Below are 20,540 nucleotides of genomic sequence, written 5' to 3' on the forward strand. Positions count from 1 at the left end.
CAGGAAATATTTAGCATGGATGTTTTATTATCAGACCCACCCTTCTGCTTTTTATGCTTGCATTGCCAGTAACAGCAGAGTGAGCCTACATGATGGTGGTTCAGGTTTCCTAATAAGAAGGGAACAAAGGTGTGATTATGCCACACACTAACACAAAAGGCAGTGTCCTGAAGTGCTCACTAAAGGATTCCTACAACTCTTTAAAATGAGCATTAATTTACTTGTCATTCAATGAAGAAACGTGTGTGACTAGTGACTGGCAGGACAAAGAATCAGATTATGAGATTTTTCCTGGCAAATCCTTTCTACTAAATTTCTCTCTTGTTTAATTAGTATAACTACAGTCGATGCAAAGAAAAATAATAACTTGATTAGAGGTAATAATAACTTGAGTAGATAATCTAGCTCAGTACCCTGGCAACACACAGAGGATGTCATCATATACGAGCTTTATGGTATTATTTGTAAGATAAAACCAGAGGGATGGATAGGCAATAGGCACTGTGTGCTGAAGGATACAGGACACAGCAGCTCAGAGATGGACTTTCTTCTAAATAAGTAACTGGCACCATAAGAACACGATACTTCAGAGAAAGGTTAGGGAATTTGAACATTAACTTCAGAGCAGTAGAGATCCATGAAATAATCTTAGGGAAAGGATGTTTTGCCTTCTAGAATCTGTGGGAAATGTGCATGTCTGAGAGGGGTAAATTGGAGGTCAGCACAAGCCCCAGACTGCTCTGGTCTGGCAAATGAGATTCTAGTCGTTATCTACCTCTGCACTTCAGAAACTCCCTGATCAAGTCTATCCCTACACAGAAATCAAACAAGCAGCATCCAAATGCCAAAGAATGGCTTCTCCCTTAAGCTGCCAACATTGGGGTGGTCATGAGAGCATTACCCGTATCCTCCATTCACTGATTATGGTTGTCAAACAGCAGATGCAGGAGAAACACAGCCTGGACTTGTCCAGTTATGAGAAGTCGTGAAATTGCTGGAGTCTCCAAACTGGAAACCATATATTGCTGGAGACCCCAAGCCAGAAATCCCCATGTCTGAACCCAGAACTGAAGTCCATAGATGCTGCAATTCTTGCATTGGAATTTGTTAATCCCAGAATTTAGGAGTCCAGAGAATGGATCTTGGGTAGACATGGATTGGGATTCTTGGGGTCTGACCATGCTTGATGGCCATCCTATAGTCCCAGCATCTGATGTTTTGGGAGCAGTAGGAGTCAAAGTGCAAAGGGACCAAAAAATGTAAATTTGAAGTGGTCAGGTGACTAACAGACTCTGAGCTACCTGGAGACAAAGCCTTGGGCAGACTGACCCTACAACCCACCTTCTTCCAGTGAAGGACAGTAGGAAACACAGAACTCCAAATCCAAGGCTGGACCCCAAGGTTGACACTGCATAGAACTGGTATAAAATTCCTATGATGAACACATTTTCTGCTTGCAGTCCTCTCACCTCATCTCCCCTCTGCCATCCACTTCAGAGAACCAGACCAGATCGCATGTTTATCTAATGAAGATGGCTTTTAGATGGCTTAATTTAGTCTGATGACATGAATCAACCAATGGATCTTTCTGATCAGCAAAATTTTGCACTTTCATTTTTAAAAAATGGCAAAAAGAGACCTCAAACATTACCTAAAATCCTGTTCACCTTGTCTACCAGCTAGTGTCTACACTTCCAGTATGTTCACCTACTCTCTAGTTCATATTCCAGAAGCACAACCTTTTGAACAACGTGGTCTTCAAAGTTTTGACAGGAGATTGGTCTTTTAAGGTAGTCTTTTATCTTCATATACATAATCTTTTTGTCCTGTCCAGAGTCTAGAAGTATAGCCTCAAGCTAACCCAGATGCCTAGGAACTGTCTTCTTAAATTCTCCATTAATTCCAGGTATTGTGCTCTCTTCAGAGTAGGAACTACTGAGGAGAAACCTTTGCCCCAATACGAATTCATATAGACTTAATAAGCAAGTTGAAAACTTGTTTTCTGTTCAGCACAGTGCTAGGTTTAAAGGAAGTCACACTGAACAGGCTTCATGTGGTCTCTGATCTCAAAGAACTCATAAGAAAGACGAAGATAAAGGGCAATAAACAATTCCCAAAGGTGGTGTGATTTAAGAAAAAAGAACCCCATTTCTGGCTTCCATCTTCAGTGTAGAAACCTGGTATCCAATGCTGCTATTATAGGTACTAGAAAAGTATGAATAATTGACAACAACATAATTTTCTCTTTTTTTTGTCTTTTTTTTTTTTTGCTATTTCTTTGGCCACTCTTGCGGCATATGGAGATTCCCAGGCTAGGGGTCTAATTGGAGCGGTAGCCACCGGCCTACACCAGAGCCACAGCAACACGGGATCCGAGCCACGTCCGCAACCTACACAACAGCTCATGGCAACGCCGGATCGTTAACCAAGGGCAGGGACCGAACCTGCAACCTTATGGTTCCTAGTCAGATTCATTAACCACTGCGCCACGACAGGAACTCCCATAATTTTCTTGAACACATCAGAGAACTTGGGTCACAGGCAACCAACTTGCCAGAAATCTAGGGCAAGAGAGATGGACAGGATCACTGGCTCATCCAGAGCACAGGATGAAGACAGTGCCACTAAACAAGAGAGTAGGATTTCTATTAAAGTTTTTAACCACTTGCTAAAGACCAAATGTGGGCCAGTAAAATAGGGAATCTTGGAGGCTTGGACACAAGGGGAGTTCTCACCTAGTCTCAGGCTCTTCTTGGGCCAACAGATGCTCATGAGAAATACTTTGAGTAGGACTAGAGACAAGAAAAAGTCTCCTTCCTCAGTCAGATCCATGACATCACTAAGTACACATTCTGTCTTCTAAGCTTCTGAGACAACATTTTTGCCAGAGGTTTCCCTAACACATAACCACATATTTTTTTCTAACTTCTAGTGGCAGTTTTCTCACATTTCTAGTCCTTAAGTTTATTCACCCCTTTTCAGCTGCTTTCTTGTTGCAAAGTTCTAAATTCAAGTGCCACATTTAAAATTTTTGTTACAGTAGCATCCTATTTCTGATACTAACTTCTATGTCAGTTGTCTATTGCTACCTAACCACCATATGTGCTCATAATTCAGTGAATTAGAAACCTGAGCTGAACTCAGATGGACAGTTCTAATGCCCAAGGTAATTCAGGCAGCATCAGTCACTTGGTGGTCTATCTGGGGTCAGATGGTCTAAGAGCGCCTCACTTGTGTCTAAGAATTGGTGCTGACTATCAGCAAAAGCCTCTCTCTCCATACCATCTCTCACTCTAGAGGAAGCTGGTACAGGCTTCTTCCCTGCTCTCAGGAGCCTAATCACAACTAAAAGAGGGCAAACATCATTGTATTTTTCAAACCTCTTTTTCTATCATGTTTGATAACATTCCATTGGCCAAAGAGTGTCATGTGACCAAGCTCATCTTCAGGGGGTAGAGAAATAAACTCCACCTCTTGATTAGAAGAACATCAAAGTCATATTGAAAAGAAATGTATATACAGGGATAGACAAAATTATTGTGGCAGCAATCTATGACATCATTATTCACCTCCTAAAAAAGCAAGTTAAAACTCAAGAAACCACTTACCCATTAATACAGCTAAAATTAACTTTACAGTGGCATGTGTTGTCAAGGATGTGATACAAATGAAATTCCTTCATTGATGATGGAAGTAAAAACTGTTTCAACCACTTTGGAAAACTGTTTGGTAATATAATCAAGAAAAAGATATGCCTACTCAATGACCTGACAGTTCTACTTTTAGGTTTTATACCCAAGAGAAATGAGAACATTTCTTTACAATTAGATTTGCACAAGAACATTCATAGCAGCTTTATTTATAACAGTAAAACCTGTAAATAACCCAAATGTCCATAAACAGAAAGGAATTTTTAAATTGTAGTATATTCAGACAATTGCTATGGAATATTACGTAGCAATTTTAAAAGAGAATAAACTACTGATAATGTGACAAAGATAAATTTCCTGGACACTGTATTAAGTGAAGGCACCAAACACAAGAGGCATACTGTGCAGCTCTGTTTCTCTGAACAGGAAAAACAAAACTATGGTGATAGATGTCAGAATATGCTTACCTCTGGAGAATGGTGCTTATTGACTGGTACAGGGCCCAGAAGAAACTTATGGGGAAATAAAAATATTTTATATCTTGATAAGGGTGGTAGAGACATATATAAAATTCATTAATGTGTATGCTAAGACTTATGAACTTTGACATAAGCTATACCTCAAAGAACTTAAAAACATAAAAATAGAACACTGGTAGTACAGGTAAAAGTGGAAAACTGCCCCATGGGGAGAAGCTCTGTAGAGAGCATGGATCTTGGAGCCTGACTATGTCTCTTAATACCTCCATGACCTCAGTTACCTAACCTCAACTTGCTGGGCCTCAGTTTCCTCATCTGTGAATTGGGGATAAAAATATTAGTTCCATCAAAGTGTAATGATGAAGACTAAATAACTTAAAAGATGCAAAGCTTAGGGTAATAGCTACTACTTAGTAATGGTAAGCTCTAAATAATCATTTGCTATTATGATGAGGAAGGGTTGAACATTCACTGCTAGGGAAAAGATGTTGGTCACTACATGAATACAAGGAAAATTTTGCTGTAAGTATAAAATGTCAAAAAATTTTCCTTTAAACAAATGATAATGAAGACACAACCTCTCAAAATCTATGGGATGCTGCAAAAGCAGTGCTCAGAGGGAAATTTATTGCAATACAGGCCTTTCTCAAAAAAAGAAGAAAGATCCCAAATTGACAACTTAACCCTCCACCTAACCAAACTACAAAAAGAAGAACAAACAAGACCTAAAATCAGCAGAAGGAAGAAAATTATAAAGATCAAAGAAGAAATCAATAAAATAGAGATGCAAAAAACAATAAAGAAAATTAATAAAACCAAGAGCTGGTTCTTTGAAAAGGTAAACAAAATTGACAAAACCCTGGCCAGACTCACTAAAAAGAAAGAACCCAAATAAACAAAATTAGAAATGAAAAAGGAGAAATCACAATGGATACTGCAGAAATACAAAAAAACATAAGAGAATACTATGAACAACCATATGCCAACAAATTTGACAGTCTGGATGAAATGGACAATTTTCTAAAAGCTTAGAACCTGCCAAAACTGAATCAAGAAGAAACAGACCAACTGAACAGACTGATCACTAGAAATGAAATTGAAGAAGTCATAAGAACACTCCCTACAAATAAAAGTCCAGGACCAGATGGCTTCACAGGTGAATTCTATCAAACATATAAAGAGGATCTGGTGCCCATCCTCCTTAAACTTTTTCAAAAAGTTGAAGAAGAGGGAATACTCACAAAGACATTCTATGATGCCACATCACCCTAATTCCAAAACCAGACAGAGATACCACCAAAAAAGAAAACTATCAGCCAATATCTTTGATGAATATAGATGGAAATATTCTCAACAAAATCTTAGCCAACCGAATCCAACAAAATATCAAAAAGATCATACACCATGACAAGGTAGGTTTCATCCCAGGTTCACAAGGATGGTTCAACATACGCAAATCAATCAACGTCATCCACCACATTAACAAAAGAAAAGTTGAAAATCATATGATCATCTCAATAGATGCAGAAAAAGCATTTGACAATGTCCAACATCCATTCATGATCAAGACCCTCACCAAAGTGGGTATAGAGGGAACATTCCTGAATATAATCAAAGCCATTTATGATAAACCACAGCAAATATAATACTCAACGTGGAAAAACCAGAAGCCTTCTCACTCAAATCAGGAACAAGACAGGGATGCCCGCTCTCACCATTGCTCTTCAACATAGTTTTGGAAGTCCTTGCCACAGCAATTAGACAAACAAAAGCAATAAAAGGCATCCATATAGGAAAAGAAGAGATAAAACTGACGAGTCGTATGCAGACGACTTGGTACTATACCTAGAAAACCCTAAGGACTCAACCCCAAAACTACTTGAACTGATTAATAAATTCAGCAATGTAGCAGGATATAAGATTAACGATCAGAAGTCAGTCGCATTTCTGTATACCAGCAATGAAATATTAGAAAAGGAATACAAAAATGCAATATCTTTTAAGTCACACCCCCAAGAATTAAATACCTAAGAATATACCTGACAAAGCAGTGAAAGTCTTACATGCTGAAAGCTATAAAACATAACCAAGGAAAGTAAAGAAGATATTCCATGTTCCTGGATTGGGAAAATTAATATTGTGAAAATGGCCATACTACCCAAAGCAATCTACAGATTCAATGCAATCCCTATCCAATTACCCAGGACATTTTTCACAGAACTACAACAAACAATCCAAACATTTCTATGGAACCACAAAAGACCCAGAATCGCCAAAGCAATTCTGAAAAACAAAAACCAAGCAGGAGGCATAACTCTCCCAGACTTTGAGAAATATTACAAAGGCACGGTCATCAAAACAGTGTGGTACTGGTATCAAAACAGACAGACAGATCAATGGAACAGAATAGAGAACCCAGACATAAACCCTGACACCTAGGGTCAATTAATCTTTGACAAGGGAGGCAAGAACCTAAAGTGGGAAAAAGAAAGTCTATTCAGCAAGCATTGCCGGGAAACCTGGACAGCTGCATGCAAAGCAATGAACCTAGAACACACCCTCACACCATGCACAAAAATAAACTCCAAATGGCTGAAAGACTTCAATATAAGACAGCACACCATCAAACTCCTGGAAGAGAACATAGGCAAAACACTCTCTGACATCTATATCATGAATATTTTCTCAGGTCAGTCTCCCAAAGCAATAGAAATAAGAGCAAAATTAAACCCATGGGACCTAATCAAACTGAAAAGCTTTTGCACAGCAAAGGAAACCCAAAAGAAAACAAAAAGACAACTTACAGAATGGGAGAAAATAGTTTCAAACGATGCAACTGACAACGGCTTAATCTCTAGAATATATAAGCAACTTATACAACTCAACAGCAAAACAGCCAATCAATCAATGGAAAAATGGGCAAAATACCTGAACAGACTGTTCTCCAAGGAAGATATACAGATGGCCAGCAAGAAAAAATGCTCAACATCGCTGATCAGAAGAGAAATGCAAATCAGAACTACCATGAGATACCACCTCACACCAGTCAGAATGGCCATCATTCATAAGTCCACAAATAACAAGTGCTGGAGGGGTGTGGAGAAAAGGGAAGCCTCCTGCACTCTTGGTGGCAATGTAAACTGGTATAGCCACTACGGAGAACTGTTTGGAGATACCTTAGAAATCTATACTTAGAACTTCCATATGACCCCACAATCTCACTCTTGGGCATATATCCGGTCAAGACTTTCCTTAAAAGAGACACGTGCACCCGCATGTTCATTGCAGCACTATTCACAATAGCCAGGACATGGAAACAACCCAGATGTCCATCAAGAGATGATTGGATTAGGAAGAAGTGGGATGTATACACAATGGAATACTACTCAGCCATAAAAAATGACATAATGCCATTTGCAGCAACATGGATGGAACTAGAGACTCTCCGACTGAGTGAAATGAGCCAGAAAGACAAAGACAAATACCATATGATATCACTTATACCTGGAATCTAATATCCAGCACAAATGAACATCTCCACATAAAAGAAAATCATGGACTTGGAGAAAAGACTTGTGGCTGCCTGATGGGAGAGGGAGGGAGTGGGAGGGATTGGGAGTGTGGGGTTATCAGATACAACTTAGAATAAATTTACAAGGAGATCCTTCTGAGTAGCATTGAGAACTATGTCTAGATACTCATGCTGCAACAGAACAAAGGGTGGGGGAAAAATGTGTACATGTAAGAGTAACTTGATCGTCATGCTGTACAGCAGGAAAATAAAATAACATAAAATAAATTTTAAAAATTATTATAAAGAAAGAAGAAAAAATCACCAAATAACTCTGGGAAAATATATTTTCATTTAATTCCCTTGTTTCAAAATGTATGAAATTTAAAATTTATGGAATTACAAGATATTTTCAGCAATCTATATTTATGGTGGAACTTAAATTAGCTTTCTCAGTAAATGATAGATCAGTAACTAAAGACTGAATGTCTGTGTTTTCCAAAATTCATATCCTTAAGCCTTACCTCCAAGGTAATGGTATTAGGGGGTGGGGGCTTTGGGAGGTTATTAGGTCTTGGGGGTGGAACCCTCACAAATGGGTTCAGTGCCCTTATAAAGAGACTCCAGAGAGGTCTCTTGCTTCCTTTTGGCCATGTGAGAACACAAACAATATGCTCCACCTAGTGGATATATGTAGAATACAATACATTGATTTCAACCATCCGTGAACCATTTGTAAATACTGACCATATACTAAGTGCATTAGTTAGAGATCACATTCAGCACTAATAAAACCATCTATGCTCTCCCCCTTAATCCTTTCAAAAAAAAGACAATATCATGTACTAGTAAGTCATGTACATGTATTGTTTTCATGTAAGAAGATGTCCAGAAATAGATTCCAGGTCTGGCACAGCCATACAAGGATACCAAGTGAGGGACAAGGGTGATTTTGACTTCTAGTTGCACTCTTTTTAGCCTGTGGCTTTCGCCTTTGTGGCCACAGGATGGCTCTTTTATCACTGGACATGGTGTCTGCTTGTACAAAAGGAAGAAAGAGAAGGATCTGGATAAATGAAACCATTCCTTTGCAAAATTTCTCCCAGGGTTCACACCCAGTGACATCTCATACTGGCCAGGACTGGGGAATGTAGCCTCCTCTGGTGTCAAAAAGGCCAGGAATATAGAGGTGTTTCAATGGTGCACATTCTCAATCTGAACAAAAAACCTAGGTGCTTTTATGAGTGAGAAAGAGCAATTTTGTTACACATCTAGCAAGACATGCCACACTAGACCTAAAACCAAATCTCGACAAATATTCAATATTCAACAACATAAATAATACACCCTCTGCCCACAGTGTAATTAAGTTAGAAATGAATGACAAAAAAGGCAACATAAAAAAACCCACTTATATACATGCAAGATCTTTCCAGAATGACAGGAAGAGACTATATCACAAATGGAGGGTTGATTACATATATGTATACATCTCTCAAACCCATCCAACTGTACACTTGATTTATGCATTTCACTATAATTATACCTCTATAAAGACATACCCATGTACTGTTATTTAAAAATCTAATTCCAGAAGTTCCCCTGTGCCCAATGGGTTAAGGATCCAGCATTGCCACTGCTGTGGTGCAGGTTGAAACTGCAGCACAGGTTCAGTCTTTGACCTGGAAACATCCACATGCCACAAATGCAGCCAAAAAAGAAAATAAAAGAAAAATCTAATTTAATTTAACTCATGAATCAGAGAATATATCATCATGGAAACTAATACAATGTTTAAAATTAAACTGAAATGAAAATATTACACATTGAAACATACAATGTTGAAACATGTACTACAAGAGGTGATTGCAACCCTGGATGTTTGTTTTTACAAATCAAAGTTAATAAACAAGGGGTGCGGACCACATGGCAGAGACACTGACAAAGGCAGGCCACCAGTCCGTCTGAATGTTTTCTCTCCCTTCATGAATCCTCTTATGCACAGCAAGTGAAGAGCTATGCCTGAAGGCTTTCTCACACTGATTACATTTGTAGGGTCTCCCCACAGTGTGTGTTCTCACACGAATGATAAAGTGTGAGAAGTGGCCAAAGGCTCGCCCACACTCCTGACATGTGTAGGGCTTCTTACCACTGTGGGTTCTTGCATGTTTCCTGAGGAATGATGGCTCACTAAAGCCCTGCCTGCACTCCTGACATGTGTAGGGCTTCTCTCCTGTGTGGGTCTGCATGTGGCTCTTGAAGGATGAGAGATGGCTCAAAACCTGCTCTCAGGTGGCACACTCATAAAGTTTCTCCCCCATGTGGATCATCTTATGTACATTCAGGTGAGTGCTCGTCCAGAAGGATTTCCAACACTGGTTACAAGTGTACGGTTTCTCTCTGGTGTGGGTCTGGAGGGGTGTCTTCAGAGATGAATGTTCCCTGAAGACTTTCCCACACTGGCTGTACTCAAAGGGATCCTCTCCTGTGTGATTTCTCAAGTGGCTCCTCAGAGAGGAGGGCTGGTTGAAAGCCTTCCCACAGTCCTTGTGCTCATAGGGCTTCTCACCCATGTGGTTTGTCTGGTGCAAGATCAAGCTAAAGTTCCTCATGAAGGTTTTCCCACACTGGCCACACTCAGAGTTTCTCACCAGTGTGAGTCCTCACATGCCACTGCAGATTTGAGGAATACTTGAAGGCCTGTCTATATTCCTGATACTCGAAGCACTTATCTGCAGTGAGTCTTCTCATGCCTGAGGAGGTCAGAGCTGTGTCTGAATGATTTTTCACATTTGTTGCATGCTGAAGATTTTCTAAGGCACATTTAGGTGAGCAGTCTGGAAGAAGGGTTTTCCACTCTCTTGGCATTCAAAGGGCTCCCTTCCAGCAGGAATTTTCTGGTACTGAAATAGTGGCTGGTGCTGTTACAGGGTATCCTCAGTTCACTGTATTCAGAGAGTTTCTCTCTAGTCAGAAGTAGCTCCTGTCAACTGAGGAAAGTGGGAAGACCAGAGGCTTTATTGCATTCACAGGTATTTTCCTCCAAGTGAAGTGTGTGTATAACAGAGACATTCCTATACCTGAAGATTTTACCATTTTAGTGTGTCCATACTACTCTATCTACCCTGAGTTCCTTCAAGAGGATGCTCTGCCACAAAGAGCCATCATTTCCATTATTTTCATGGGGCTTCTTAGATGTAGGCTTTTTTTCTGAATTGTTTAAGGCTAAATTATGTTTTTAATTTTTTTCATTTCTTAGATTCATTATTTTTATATTTTTCATTATTAACTTGTTAATTATGCATTATTTTACTACTACAGAAGTGCTTACCTCAAATATTTCAACAGGCTTCTTTCATCTACTAAAATATTATACAGAATGGTACTTTTCCACTTCCTGGAAAATATATGGATTAATTAGAACATTTAATATTTATTTATCCTTTCCCAACATATGTTGTTATTTTAGGTACTCATTTCATATTAAGAATAATTTTTTTTCTGCACTCACAGCATAAGAAAGTTCCCAGGCTAGGGATTGAACACATACCACAGCAGCAAACTGAGCTACTGCAGTGATAACACCGGATCCTTAACATGCTGCACCACAAGGCTAAATAATTTAAAATGCTCTATATCTGTGGTATATTTACAAAAATGTTAGTTGTGGGAACTCTGTCAAGATATGTCTTATCTATGCTTAGAGATTTTCCCCAATTCACGACATTCGTAGACTCTCTCCCAAAAAACTTCTTTCTCCCAGGTAAGAACCACGTGCTTTAAATCTCTCTCTGGGCTCTTGTATTGTGTTTCTAACCTACAGCATTCCCAGACTTTTCCTAGATAGAGGACCAAAAATAATCCCTTTGTACTTTACCTTTTTCATGCTCATGGATGGGATCTCCACAAAAATATCTTGGTTAGAAATTGAGTCCTGGAGTTGACGTTTAGGTTCTGGAATGAATTAAGGGGATATGGGGAATTTTAAGTTCACAGAAAAGGAAACTGTGGGATCAAGATGACCAAAAAAGAAAAAGTAAGCTAGGCACATGTAAGCTTTTTTTTTTTTTTAATACTTATCCTAAATATGAGAAGAAACTGAATAAGAGGAAGATATCAAAAAGTAAAAGAAAATTATAAGCTGTTTGGCTATGTGAGGAGTTACATAATCATAGGAACAAGGAATGGAAATAGATGATTTACTAAGAAAGAATTCTACAAAGACTGGGACTGGTGTTGAAAGAATTAGTATGGACCAACACAGTGGGGAGGAACTGGATGAAACATACACATGGAAATGCTAAACGTGAAAAGGAGGTAGGATAAATCTTCTATGAAGCCAGAATAAAACATTAGATATTAAAGGGAAGGGAAAGAGGAAAGAAAGTGGAATTTATGGAGGGCGTTCAAACCAACAGCCTTCCCCAACAAGGGCATTGGAAGTGTTTCCAAATCTAACACTCATCTTACCACTCAGGGCTGGTGGCCCCAATCTGCCTGGTGCTCACCTAAGTGTGCTCCTAGGAAGAGCCTTCTCTCAATGATGCACAGCTCTTCTAATTGCTCCACATGAGAAAACCTACTGGCTTTGCAGAGTTGATCTCCTGCTCATGGGAAAAGATGCAGCTTAAGAGCAGACTGCCTCTGCCATGCAATGGGGGCCGATATACTGAGGTCTTTAGGGGAACTGTAGATGAGAATAGCAAAGTGAGTGTGCCTACATTCTGATGGCATGTCAAGCGCTTTCACTAAGGAGCCAAAGGACAAGCTCCCTCACCAGGCCCTGGAGGACACTGGGACTCTCCAGTCCAGGGCCTGGCTCAGGGATGCACTTGAGAAGCCCAACAGCAGACAGATCTTCATTTCTGTGGGAAGCCACTTGACCATAAGCACCATGAGTGAAGGGCCTGTCTCTCTTTTCACCTCTCAATTTCCCAAACCACCACAGTTCTGGGAACCCATTGTGACAGTGAGAGTGTGTGGAGGAAGTGATAGGGCCAGACTTATGCACAAAGGCCAGGTTCCTATAGTTCACCAGCATCACATCTCTGAGCAGAGTCTAGAAACAGGCATTTCTCTGGTGTGAAGAGCACAGACACATCTGTAAAGGTGACTGTTTCCTAAAAGGCACAGCCACCCTTCCTGGTTCAGCCAGGGTCCACCCCCACCAATACTCGAGAGGATGGTGGGGGGCTTGCAGTTCTGAGGAAGTGAGACTCTCATGCAGAGGATTTCCAGACCTCAGCTCAAGCCTCAGAACTAGAACTCTTCTCCAACTGCTCTTTCCTCCCTAGATGACTACATCCCGAGGTGTGGCTTCAAAGGACCTCAACTTCATGGAAGAGCTTAGCTATTATTGGCCATCCAGGAAGCCCATCCCCTCCAGCTCCAGGGTCCAGCAGATCTAAACGTGTTTCAGGCAAGAGAAAACAATTTGGTCAACAACAACTGTCTGCTCTAGGGAGACCATAGAGATTATGACAGTTCATATCTCAGCCCTACTTTCCCTCCTGATGCTCAGCTGAGTAGAGTCTGTTGTAGCCTGGGGAAGGTCTGAATGAGGGGGTGGGGTCACTTCCCACCCACTGCTAAAGGCTCAGTGCCTAGAAGCCTGAATATCATCCCTGTCGGGTCAAGAAGCTCCCAGACAGGGGATGAGGACAAGGAGACCAAGCAAGAAGATCAAAGACTCCTTACTTATCGGTGGATAGGTTGTCACTCCCCCAGGTACCACGGATTCTTCCTTCGTGCTCTCCTCCTGGAGCCCAGTGGGGTCCTGAGTGGGCGGAGCTGAAGGAGAAGAGGGCCACCATGAGGGCCTGGGCCTAGCCAGATGAGCACAAGAGCTGCCTATCCTGACTGAGTGACCACACACTTATGAATTTAACCAGGCCCCAAAAGAGGTCTGGCCTTCTGCAATAGTTGAGTGGGTGCTGATCTTTCCTCCCCTCCGAAAGATCTGAGACCAAATTCCTCTTCTATGCATTAACCCTATAGCTATATGCTCAAAAACACAAAGACACACATATAAGGATGTTTGCCTTGTTTGAGACAAAAAAAAATTTCGAATCAATTCATCGAGAGGATTGTTAAATAAATCATTTCCAAATTCAGTGCCATATAGCTCTTGAGAAGCATATAAAATAGATTTATACATACAATATGGGAAAATGTCCAAGATTTATCATTAAGGAAACAAAGCAAGTTGCAAGACAATATGAATAACAAATGTATTATACAAATAATGACGATATTTGCAGAAGCATGGGAAAAAATGTTTGGACATGTGGACACTAAACTGTTAACAGTGATCATTTCTGGAGAATGGAATTACCCCTACTTTTCACTTTCTACTTTATACATAGCTGCAGTATTTAAAATTTTATCTTTGTTGTACACCAGAAACTAACAGAAAGTTGTAAACTATACTTCAATTAAAAATAAATCTGGGGAGTTCCCATCATGGCTCAGTGCTTAAAGAATCCGACTAGGAACAATGAGGTTATGGGTTCAACCCCTGGCCTTGCTCAGTGGGTTAAGGATCCAGCGTTGCCGTGAGCTGTGGTGTAGGTGGCAGATGTTGCTCAGATCCTGTTGCTGTGGCTCTGGCGTAGGCCAGTGGCTACAGCTCCGATTAGACTCCTAGCCTGGGAACCTCCATATGCCATGGGAGCAGCCCAAGAAAAGGCAAAAAGATAAAAAAAAATCTGGAAACTATATCTAGTCACTTAGATGGAGCATGATAATGTGAGAAAAAGAATTTGCATATGTATGTGTGACTGGGTAAACTTGCTGTACAGTAGAAATTGACATAACACTGTAAACCAGCTATTATGGAAAAAATAAAAATCATTAAAAAAACAAAAAATAAAAATGAATAAATAAATAAAAATAAAAACAAAAAAGAAAGACCTGAGACAAATATATATATATATATATATATATATATATATATATACACACATATACACATATACCTCTATACATCTATACATATATATATATATATCAGCCCACAATCCTTAGAAAGTGCCTTTCTCCTTGAATACATAAATAATGAGATGACTTTCTATGTTCTCTCTCCATTGTAATGACCACATTCAGAGGAAAAGAAGGCAGATGCAGATCCCCAAACACAACTACCAAGGGCCCAGACAGAATCAGCATGACTGGCCTTGCTTTGGGGAGCATACTGATAAAGGAGGGATAGGCCCTGTTGACCTCGCCCAGATTTGCAATTCTTCAATACAAGGCTAATCACTATCAGAACTTCAAGTTGCGACAGAGAGGGAGCCCAGGTAGGGGCAGCCTCCTGTGAGCAGCCTCTGGTAGTGGGGGAAATGCTGGAATAAAGAGGGATAGAGGATGGCTGGCAGATTGGGAGCAAGAGGAAGTAGACAGAGGTGAATCCCTGCAAATGAGGGAACATTAGTAAATTATTCCCAAGGGGGAGTCCTGCTGTGGGAGAAAGGACCTGAACTCTATCCTATATCACTGGCCACTTGCTGGGAAGGTGTTTGACCTGACTTACATTGTTTTTCTGTTTTTGGCCATGTCATGTGGATATTCCAGAAATGGGGATCAAACCCCCACCACTGAAGCAACCTGAGCCACTGCAGTGACAACACTGGATCCTTAACCTGCTGCATCACAAGGGAACCCCTGCCATGACTTGCATTTCTAAAGGATGCCTCTGGCATCTGTATCCAGGGTGATGCCCAGAGGCAGAAGGGGCCTCTCAGGAGAAGTTCCCAGGACTTCAGGAGAACTAACAGTGGCTCTGGGCAGGGTGGTGGCACCAGGGACAGGAGGAGCAGTCAGAGACAGGTTTGTATATTGAAAGAAAAATTCCAGAGCTTGGTGGCAAGTGGGAAATAACAGTGGCAGGTCCCTCAGAGCAGCTGAAGGGCAGGGGCAGGTAGGAGGAGGTCCTTTCTCTTCAGAAGAAGAAATGCAAGACCCCAAGATAGAGCTCAGTGACCAAACTGGACACTCCTAGCCCAGCACTTAGGTCACAGTATCCACTCATTCCTGTAGGTTTCTCGGCCATAGACAGGATGGGAATGAGGGTGAAAGGTCTCAAGGAAGAAAGGCTGGACAGGGAGAGGCAGGGCCAGGAGCCTGGGCACTAGCCCCTCCCCTAGCAGTGTTATGGGCCTGACACCACACTGAGGATTTTTATATTCAGTACAGAAATGCCATGGCCTGTTCAGTAGCTCTTACTAAGCTAAGTCTGGGCTCCTAGCATGTTCCCAATTCCCCACAGTTGGCCTTAGATTCCTCCCTGCCTCCTGCCTCCTCACTTACAGAAATATCAAATCCTGGGCCCTCCTGGCAAATCACCTCGAAGGCTTACTGTGTAATCAGACCAAGGTGACTCCCACATAGGGCATGATCTGCATCCTCAGGTTCAGCCCTGGCCCCTAGAGAAAGGCATAGAGGATGCTGAGCAGGACAGAGGTAGTATCAAGGCTGTTCTCATCCTCAGAGACCTTATCTTCTGGGGTAGCACCCTCAGAATTGGGGGAAATGGGTCTGTTTCAGACCTGGTGACTCCTCCTACTCCACTGTGGCCACCAGCCACCACCGAGGTCCTCTAAGGAATGATTATGCCAGAGACTTGGAGACAGACCTGACCCCTCTCTGATTCTAAGGGCACTGTGGCTGAAGGTTAGGCCACAAGCCCTTAGTGGTGTCACAAGGCATTTTACTAGAAAAGTTTTTATAAAAAGACTGGGAGGCCTTTGTTTTGAATATGAACATTCTTCTATGTTTTCTTAGATTATGTACTTGTCTATTGCATCTGTCAATCACAAGGCCAAATTAGTGGCCGTAGTTGTTTACACCTCCCCTGTGATCCACAGCCTGTAGTCTAAACTATCTACCTCCTCTACCTAGTTCTCACACACCAAGCCAATATTCCCCCTGCCCTAAATGACCCAGACCAGGTACCAGACAACTGGGGACTGATCAATCCTGATGCTTCTTCCTGTGGTCCTGTATGGTGTGGCAAGCACCCTCCTCTCAAGGAATGCAAGTCAGTGTCACTGTCCTCTCCCTGGCATCATTCAGTCACCTTCCTAAATTAAAATCCTGTGTGTACCATTTTGACAGAAGTGTTTTGATCAGAATAATTCTGACACAGATCATTCTTTAAGGCTTTTAGGAGTGTGGCCTATCTGTTCAGCACATGCTTACTGAGCACCGCTGGTACAGGCACTGTGGAAAACAAAATATGTGAAACCACTGCATCAAGGAGCTGGATTCTAGGTATTGTCAAGGAGATGGGGTGTGGGGTAGTCCTGGGTCAGGAGGAAGGCTGAGTCTGGGAATGACTGCTCTTCAGTCTCCTTTGGCGATACAAGGCCTTGGTCTATCCCTGGCCACCAGCACTTATTTCCACAAGGCATGGAGGCCTCAGAGCTGTCACTTGCCTCCCTAGGGGTGCAGGACCCCTGACAACACTCCCGCATTATTTACAATCAGAGTGGCCCTCCCTCCTATAGGATCTCTTGTTCAGATCCAAGTTACAGTTCCTTCAGGAGCATTTCCAGGTGCCTTCTCTCTGGGCAAGAGTTTGCTCCTGACAAGGGCTGGATGATGACGAAAAGCATATGTCCTGCCCAGAGATGCTCCCCATCGGGGGCACGTTTTTGGCATTTTCAGAGGTGTGCCATGTTCTGACAGGTTGAGTTCTTCAAGGCTCCATCACCAGGCTTTCTCCGTGATTGTCATGAGGTATCTCTAACAGGCAGTGTGTTTCTGACCATTGTTGAAATGTAAATCATACTGCACACAATCAATGCCTGAATCTCAGTGATGGAAATGTTTATTTGGGGGAACCTTCTAGAAAGGAAGAATCTTAAGGGATGGGGGTGTTGATCAAATTCAGGAGTCATGGATGCTCACTTCAGACACTTCACATCCTTTAAGAAACGCCCCAGTTCATATGTCTGCCTGGCCCTGCTGTGTGTTTCCAACACACATATTCCTCAACCTCTCTTATGAAAGGGAATGAAGAATCATCCCCCATGAATCTTACTATTTGCAAATCATGATGTGAAATTTCCTCCAAAATATCCTACAGATGAGGATACACTTTGGGTTTAAGTTGAGATTCCTAGTCTAAAATGAATTGGAAAAAATAATTACCTTCTTTAAGAGAAAAGTAGTGGTATGCAATAGCCAAGTCATGGAAGCAACCTAAATGTCCACTGACAGATGAATGGATTAAGAATATGTGGTATATATATACAATAAAATGCCATTTGCAACAACATGGATGCAACTAGAGACTCTCATACTAAGCAAAGTAAGTCAGAAAGAGAAAGACAAATATCATATGAATATCACTTATATGTAGAATCTAAAATATGGCACACATGAACCTATCTACAGAATAGAAAGAGACTCACAGATATAGCAAACAGACTTGTGGTTGCCAAGGAGGAGGAGGAGGGAGTAGGATAGACTGGGATTTGGGGGTTAATAGATGCAAACTCTTACATTTATAGTGGATAAGCAATGAGGTCCTGCTGTACAGCACAGGGAACTATATCCAAACATGATGGAAGATAATATGAGACTAAGAGTGTGTACACAATTACTGTACAGCATAAATTGACACAACACTATAAATCAACGAAAATTTTACTCAAAAAAAAGGTCAAAGTGATATAGCTATATATGTTACCTCCAAACAACAACAACAAAAAAGATGTGGTATATGTATACACAATGGAATACTACTCAGCCATAAAAAACAACAAAATAATGCCATTTGCAGCAACATGGATGTAATCAGACATTCTCATATTAAGTGATGTCAGAAAGAGAAAGACAAATACCATATGCTATCAATTATATGTGAAATCTAAAATATGGTACACAGAGTTCCTGTTGTGGCTCAGTGAGTTACTACCTTGACTAGTATCCATAAAGATGTGGGTTCAATTCCTGGCCCCACTCAGTGGGTTGAGAATTTGGCATTGCCTTGACTGACTTCCTCCTCAAGTTCTTGTCTTCTACTTTTCTATATTACCCTTGTCCTTATCAACTCTGGCGTCTGGGCGGGAGAAATCTGCGGCGGCGGCGAAAGGTTGACTTCTTCTTCACCTATGCTTGGGGGAGAAATTCTAGTTTCCTTCCTCGGGAGAGGAGTAGGGTTAGGCTCTGGGGTAGGGTCACGCTGGACCTGGAAGGTGGGGTTAGCGACTAGGCTCAGGCCTGATGGAGTGAGTTTAGGGCCAGACTTAGGCTGGGAGTAGGGCTCGGTGGGCAGAGTGGGGTGGGGCCTCGCTGGCAGGTTGGGACGCTCAATGTTTGACTTTTCGCTCTCCCTTCCTTTCCCCCTCCTCTGCCTTTCTCCTTTGGCTTCATCCATCCCCTGGCCACCCCACCCCCCGCCCCGATAAAAAAAATTCCTATAGGTAAGATTTTTTTGTTGTTGAGAATATCTGATTTCTTCTAAAAATAGGATTATATATTCTGTTTCTTCTACAACTTGCATTTATCAATAAAAATAAGATGTGAAAATCTATTCACAGGGAGCTATATCTAATCACTTGAGATAGAACATGATGCAAGGTAACATTAGAAAAAGAATGTATGTGTATGTGTGTAAATATGACTGTGTCATTTTGCTGTTAACTGCAGAAATTGACACGACATTATAAACCAAGTATAATTTTAAAGTTTTTTTTTAAATCTACTCAAGACAGTGGAAGACCTGACTCTTCTTTATAAAATTATGTATTTGTTATGTAGTATAGATAATACATGCACGTAGGAAAAATGGGGGTGTTTCTCTCCATCCCTAAGTTTTCTTCCCCAGAAACAACCACTGTGACTGGTTCCCTGATATCCTTTACATTTCAAGCACTATGTGTGTTATTTCTCTCAAATAACCTATATTGGGCATTCCACGGTGGTCTAGTGGTTAGGACTTGACGCTGTCACGGCTGCAGCTCAGGTTCATTCCCAGGTCTGAGAACTGAGATAACACATCAAGCCACTGCATGCTGCAACCAAAAAATAATAATATAGAGCAATCAGTTGATTGCCACGTGCTAAGGTTACAAAGCCCTTTCCTGCACAGGCGCTACAAGTGGAGTATTGAAGGGACAATATATAGAGAGAGATGAAGTTGGTCCATTCCAATAAAATTAACTCAACACAATGTTCTATATGATATATTAGCAGAATATTTATTTAAAAAAATGGTAAGGAGATATGGAAGATAAATCACAAAATTTGGCATAGTTGGTTGAAAGTAGAGCTTTAAAGGATGAGCTTTGATATTCATTAAAGGATGAATATCAAGTCATGGGGAATGGTTCGTGCAGTGTGTGAGAAATGTTGCAACTGAGCGGTATAGTGTGAGCAAAAACACCAAGGCAAGGAGGAGATACTTGTTCTGGGAACACTGAGTTATGAGTTATGCCTAAGTATTATGTGTAAGATAAAACTTTGAGGTTAGATTATTTCAGCCTGAGGATATAGGAAATAAGATATTCTTTTAGTAAAGTAACATAAAGTTTCTGGTTCCGTGACAAGTGACTTGAGCAAATATCTTGGGACTTTGAGCTTGTTATTCTTTTTTTTTTCCTGTCTTTTTCTTTTTTTTTAAAGCTTTGTCATACATAGAAGCAACCGACTGAGCTTACAATTCTTGAATTCCTCACTTGCTCCTTGAACTTTTATGAGAGTGGCATAAGCCATTGATCCAAGGTAGCTTCTGTTTGGGATCGCTTGCTCACACTTCAGCTATGTCTCCATCAGCAGCAAGGAAGCCTAACATGGCAGAGGGAAAGACATAAGACATACAAACATTGTGTACCCTAGCCCTGAGTGTGGTCTGCTCTCATGCCTAAGTGTTAATTTCCTCTCTATCTCCTCTTT

At 41.1% G+C, this 20,540-nt stretch overlaps 1 pseudogene; it reads right to left on the reverse strand.

Moving 5' to 3' along the window:
- Window positions 1-3,181: 3,181 nt before the first annotated feature.
- On the reverse strand, window positions 3,182-19,023 carry LOC125124629 (zinc finger protein 333-like; annotated as a pseudogene).
- Window positions 19,024-20,540: the final 1,517 nt, after the last annotated feature.

The sequence above is a fragment of the Phacochoerus africanus genome, chromosome 4 (assembly GCF_016906955.1).
Source record: "Phacochoerus africanus isolate WHEZ1 chromosome 4, ROS_Pafr_v1, whole genome shotgun sequence".
In the NCBI taxonomy this organism is placed as follows: domain Eukaryota; kingdom Metazoa; phylum Chordata; class Mammalia; order Artiodactyla; family Suidae; genus Phacochoerus; species Phacochoerus africanus.